Below are 6,082 nucleotides of genomic sequence, written 5' to 3'. Positions count from 1 at the left end.
TTTTTAATAGTATTTTATTTTTTCCATTTTTTTATTAATTTCTTTTGCTTTATCAACAGTCACTTCCATAAGCTTTTGAGTTTTAAATTTTTATCCCCCTCCCTCCTCATCTCCCTCCCCAAGACGGCACACAATCTGATATAGGCTATACACATACATTCCTATTAAACATATTTTTACATTAGTGATGTTATAAGTAAGAATTAGAACCAATAGGAGGAACCACCAGAAAGAGGAAACAAAACACAACCGAAGAAAAAAAAAGCAAATAGTATGCTTCAATCTGCATTCAAACTCCATAGTTCTTTCTTTGGATGTGGATAGCATTTTCCATCATGAAGCCTTTAGAGATGTCTTAGCTCCTTGTATTGCCGAGAAGGGTTAGGTCTATCAATATTAGTCATCGCACAACGTGGCTCTTACGGTGTACAACGTTTTCCTGGTTCTGCTCACTTCACTCAGCATCAGACCATACAAGTCTTTCCAAGTTTTTCTTAAGCCTGCCAGTTCATCATTTCTTATATCACAATAGTATCCCATTACATTCATATACCACAACTTGTTCAGCCATTCCCCAATTGATGGGAATCCTCTCAATTTCCAATTCTTGGCCATCACAAAAAGAGCTGCTATAAATATTTTTGTACATGTGTCCTGTTCCCATTTGTATGATCTTTTTGGGATACAGCCCTAGAAGTGCTATTGCTGGGTCAAAGGTATCTTTTCAAATTATAAGAAAGACAATTTTTAACATTCATTTTTACAAAATTTAAAATCCAAAATTTCTTCCTCCCTTTCTCCTTCCTTCCCCTCACTTCTTCCTAAAACGGTAAGCAATTTGATATAGGTTGTATATGTAGAACATTTCCATATTTATCATGTTGTGAAAGAAGAAACAGACCAAAAGGGGAAAAAAACCATGAAAAAAATAAAGTGAAAATAGTATGCTTCGATCTGCATTCAGAGTCCATCAGTTCTTTCTCTGGATGCGGATAGCATGGACTTGGAATTTGGAATTGTCTTGGATCATTGTATTGCTGATGAGAGCTAAGTCATTCTTAGTTGATCATTACACAGTGTTGCTGTTACTGTGTAGAATGCTCTCCTGGTTCAGCTCATTTCACTCATGCTATTCTTATGCAGAAAAGGGAGTGATATGGATTAGACGATAACACAACAAGGAAGATTCAGAACTGGTTGAATGATGAGATTCATAGAATGGTTGTTAATATTACAATGGCAGCATGGCAGCATGGCTCCAATGTAGTACTCCATGAATCTATGCTTTGCCCTGTATCATTGAATGTTGCTAGCAATGACTTAGATAAAGTCAAAGATAATGTGCTCATTAAACTCCCAGATGATACAAAATAGAACACTGAATGACTGAAGCCAGATCAAAAGCTAAGAATAGAGGCATATTTAGTTTGAAGAAAAGATGATTCAGGGGGAATATGATAATTGGCTTTAAATATTTGAAAGGTTCTTGTGTGAAAGGGGATTGGACTTGGCCTGTTTGGAACCTGAGGGTGATAGGTGAGAGTGGCAAAGAAGTCAATAAATTGATGTCAGGACAAACTTCCTAACAATTCAAGGTAGGGGGCAGCTAGGTGGCGCAGTGGATAGAGCACTGGCCCTGAAGTCAGGAGGACCTGAGTTCAAATCTGCCCTCAGACACTTACCAGCTAGCTTTGGGCAAGTCACTTAATCCCCATTGCCTCAAATTTAAAAAAAAAATAATGATTCAAGCTGGACAAAAGTGAAACAAGCTGCCTCAAGAGGTTCAAGGTAGAGGCGTCCAGTAGAGGCTAGGCAACCACTTGGGTACATTATAGGCCAAACTCTAGGATTCTGTAACTCAGATGAGAAGATTGATGGGTTCCATGATAACTACCTCCAAGTATTTAAAAGGTTATCACATTGAAAAGGAACTAACTGGGGCAACTAGGGGGTGCAAGGGGGTGCAATGGATAGAGCACTGGCCCTGGAGTCAGAAGGATCTGAGTTCAAATTTGGCCTTAGACACCCACTAGCTATGTGACCCTAGACAAGTCACTTAACCCCTATTGCTTCCCCCCCCACACAAAAAAAGAAAGAAATTAATGTTATTTTTCTTGGCCTTAGAAAGTGGAACAAGTTTCATTGACTAGAAGATGCTAGTGAGTTGATATCAGGAAATCCTTACTAACAATTAGAACACTTGAAAAATGAATTGTGCTGTCTCAGGAGGTCGTTGATTCCCTGTCAATGGAGTTTTTCAAGCTGGGGTTGGATGATCCTCATGTTGGATATGTTGTTGAATGGAGCTATGTGGTGCGGTGCATAGGGCTTTGGACTTGGAGTCAGGAAAACCTGAGTTCTAATCCTGCCTCAGACACTTACTGGCTGTGGTGACCCAAGCCACTCAACTTCTGTCTGGCTCAGTTTCTTCATCTATAAGATAGAGATAATGGCACTTACTTCCTAGGGGCATTGTTAAGGATAAAATGAGATATTTGTAAATCTGTTTGCTAATCTTCTTTTTAAAAAAATATTTATTTATTTTTAGTTTTCAACATTTACTTTTATAAGATTGTGAGTTCTAAATTTTTCCCCCTCCTTCCCCTCCCCTCTCCCCAAGAAGGCATGTAATTTGATAAAGGCTATACATGTACGATAATATTAAACATATTTCCATATTAGTCATGTTATAAAGAAGAATCAGAATCAAAAGGAAAAACCATGAGAGAGGAAAAAAAGAGAGAGAAAATAGCATGCTTCCATCTGCATTCAGATTTCATAGTTCTTTCTCTGGAGGTGGTTAGCATTTTCCCTCTTTAGTCTTTTGGAGATGTCTTGGATGCTTGCATCGCTGAGAAGAGCTAAGTCTATTAAAGTTGGTCATTGCACAACGTAGCTGTTACCGTGTACAGTGTTCTCCTGGTTCTACTCATTTCACTCAGCTTCGTTCACTTCATTCATGTAAGTCTTTCCAAGATTTTCTGAAATCTGCCTGCTCATTTCTTTTTTTTTTTAAATTAATTTATTTTTAGTTTTCAACAATCACTTCCATAAGCTTCTGAGTTTTAAATTTTCTCCGCCTCCCTCCCCAAGATGGTGCACAATCTGATATAGGCTCCACATATACATTCCGATTAAACATATTTTCATATTAGTGATGTTGTAAAGAATAGGAAAAACCACAAGAAAGAAGAAACAAAACAGAAGAAAAAAAGAGCAAATAGTATGCTTCGATCTGCATTCAAACTCCATAGTTCTTTCTCTGGATGTGAATAACATTTTCCATCATGAGTCCTTTGGAGTTGTCTTAGATCCTTGCATTGCAAAGAAGGGATAAGTCTATCAAAGTTAGTCATCGCACAGTGTGACTGTTACTATGTACAACGTTCTCCTGGTTCTGCTCACTTCACTCACCATCAGTCCATACAAGTCTTTCCAGGTTTTTCTGAAGTCAGCCTGTTCATCATTTCTTATAGCACAATAGTATTCCATTACATTCATATACCACAACTTGCTCAGCCATTCCCCAATTGATGGGCATCCCCTCAATTTCCAATTCTTTGCTACCACAAAAAGAGCTGCTACAAATATTTTTGTACATGTGGGTCCTTTTCCCATTCTTTGGGATACAGACCTAGAAGTAGTATTGCTGGATCAAAAGGTATGCATAGTTTTATAGTCCTTTGGGCATAGTTCCAAATTGCTCTCCAGAATGGTTGGATCAGTTCACAACTCCACCAACAATGCATTAGTGTTCCAATTTTCCCACATTTTCTCCAACATTTATCATTTCCCTGTTTTGTCATGTTAGCCAGTCTGATAGGTGTGATGTGGTACCTCAGAGTTGTTTTAATTTGCATTTCTCTGATCAGTAGTGATTTAGAGCATTTTTTCATATGACTATAGATAGCTTTAATTTCTTCATCTGAAAACTGCCTGTTCATATCCTTTGACCATTTACCAATTGGGTAATGACTTACATTCTTATAAATTTGACTCAGTTTTCCATATATTTTAGAAATGAGACCTTTATCAAAGACACTGGCTGTAAAAATTGTTTCCCAGTTTTCTGCTTCCCTTCTAATCTTGGTTGCATTGGCTTTGTTCATGCAAAAACTTTTCAATTTAACGTAATCAAAATTATCCATTTTGCATTTCATAATGTTTTCTATCTGTTGTTTGGTCATAAATTCTTCTGTTCTCCATAGATCTGACAGTTAAACTATCCTTTGCTCTCCTAATTTGCTTATAGTCTCACCCTTTATGTCTAAATCATGTACCCATTTTGACCTTATCTTGGTATATGGTGTAAAATGTTGGTCTATGCCTAGATTCTGCTATACTATTTTCCAGTTTTCCTAGCAATTTGTCAAATAATGAATTCTTATCCCAGAAGTTGGCATCTTTGGGTTTATTAAACAGTAGATATTACCGTGTCTTGTGTACTTAACCTATTCCACTGATCCACCACTCTATTTCTTAGCCAGTACCAAGTATTTTTGATGATTGCTGCTTTATAATACAGTTTTAGATCTGGTACAGCTAGGCTACCTTCCCTTGCATTTCTTTTCATTAATTCCCTTGATATTCTGGACCTTTTGTTCTTCCAGATGAATTTTGTCATTATTTTTTCTAGCTCCATAAAATAAGGTTTTGGTTGTTTGATTGGTATGGCACTGAATAAGTAAATTAATTTAGGTAGAATTGTCATTTTTATTATATTAGCTAGAATATATGCTTCACTAATTTGCATGTCATCCTTGCGCAGGGTCCATGCTAATCTTCTCTGTATCATTCCAATTTTTGTATATGTGCTGCCAAAGCAAGCACCTCTTTGCTAATCTTAAAGAACTGTATAAATGCTTTGTTGTTGCTGGAGAATGAAAAGGAAAAGGAAACCCCTGAGCTTGTAAGCACTGACCCCCAAGGAATTCAGGGAAACCGCCTTCTTTGATGGAATCCAAGAATTACTGACACAGGTTTGGAGAAAATCTAGCTCAATTCTGTCATTCACAAATGAGGAAACTGAGGTCCAAAGGGAGTGTGTATGTGTGTGTGTGTGTGTGTGTAGGAGTGAGCAATACCTTCCTTTGTCTTATAGCTTCAGGTTAAAGGGAGATGAAGATGGATTGCTGGGTTTGTGATTATGGTTTGTTTGTTTTTTTCCCAGTGGAGTAGTGAGGAGAGAGAGAAGAAGGAGACAGGGAGAGCAGGGAGGACTGCAGCAAGGAAACAGCTAGGAAAAAAAAAAATCACTCTACCCACAAGATAGCTTGGGAGTAGGGAGATTGTTTGGGGTCCAGAGAAGAAGAAAAAAGGTTAGAAGGAGAACATTCAAGAGGAGCAGCATGACCCGATGGAATGGACAATTGATCTGGAGTCAAAGGACCTGGGTTCGAATCCCACTTCTGCTGTTTGGGCAATGCCCTTAATTTCTCTGGGTCACAGTGTCTGTATCTAGAAAATGAGGGGTTGGACTAGATGGCCTCTTAGGTCTAGTCTAAGTCGAAATGTGAATAAAAGTAGATTCAGTGGAGGAGTGGCATAGGAGAGCTGCCTTTAAACATTTGAAGGGCTGTAACGTGAGGAGGGACTGTCTTTTGGCTGGCTCAATTTAAGCTTGATGTCAGGACCCATTTAGGATCGAGGGGAACTAAGGGCAAGAAAACACAAAGAAGGAACCCCTCTCCCTCCATAGGCAATAAGTAGAAATAAAAGGGTCAGGATGTGTATAGAGAAGGCCAGAATTTGAAATAAGCAGAAGGAACATAAAGAAAGATATCAAAGGGGAAAGGCACTCCAGAGGTTGTCACACAGGAGTGATTCAAACCCCACCCCACCCCCAAGGATGTTATAAGCCCCATAGGAATATATGCCATATACATAGTATGCAAAGCAAAGAGCAAGCCAGGTTTGAGAAATAAGAGCTAAAAAAAAAATATGCAACGAAAGGCATGAGAAAATGAATCCATTGCATTTACAGGAACCATAACTGTATTGAGTTAATCTTTTTTTTTTTTTTTTTTGAGGCAATCCAGGTTAAGTGACTTGCCTAGGTTCACACAGCTAGTAATGTGTCTGA

At 38.2% G+C, this 6,082-nt stretch overlaps 1 non-coding gene across 1 annotated transcript; it reads right to left on the bottom strand.

Moving 5' to 3' along the window:
• Positions 1 to 4,723: 4,723 nt before the first annotated feature.
• LOC114052516 lies at positions 4,724 to 4,830 on the bottom strand. Its single transcript, XR_003570258.1, has one exon. It is a non-coding gene; the product is annotated as a U6 spliceosomal RNA (small nuclear RNA).
• Between the last annotated feature and the right edge of the window lie 1,252 nt (positions 4,831 to 6,082).

The sequence above is a fragment of the Vombatus ursinus genome, unplaced genomic scaffold, assembly GCF_900497805.2.
Source record: "Vombatus ursinus unplaced genomic scaffold, bare-nosed wombat genome assembly UNPS02014807.1, whole genome shotgun sequence".
NCBI classification, from domain to species: Eukaryota; Metazoa; Chordata; class Mammalia; order Diprotodontia; family Vombatidae; genus Vombatus; species Vombatus ursinus.
Note: the sequence above shows the minus strand (reverse complement) of the source record. Positions and strands in the feature narration are given on the sequence as shown.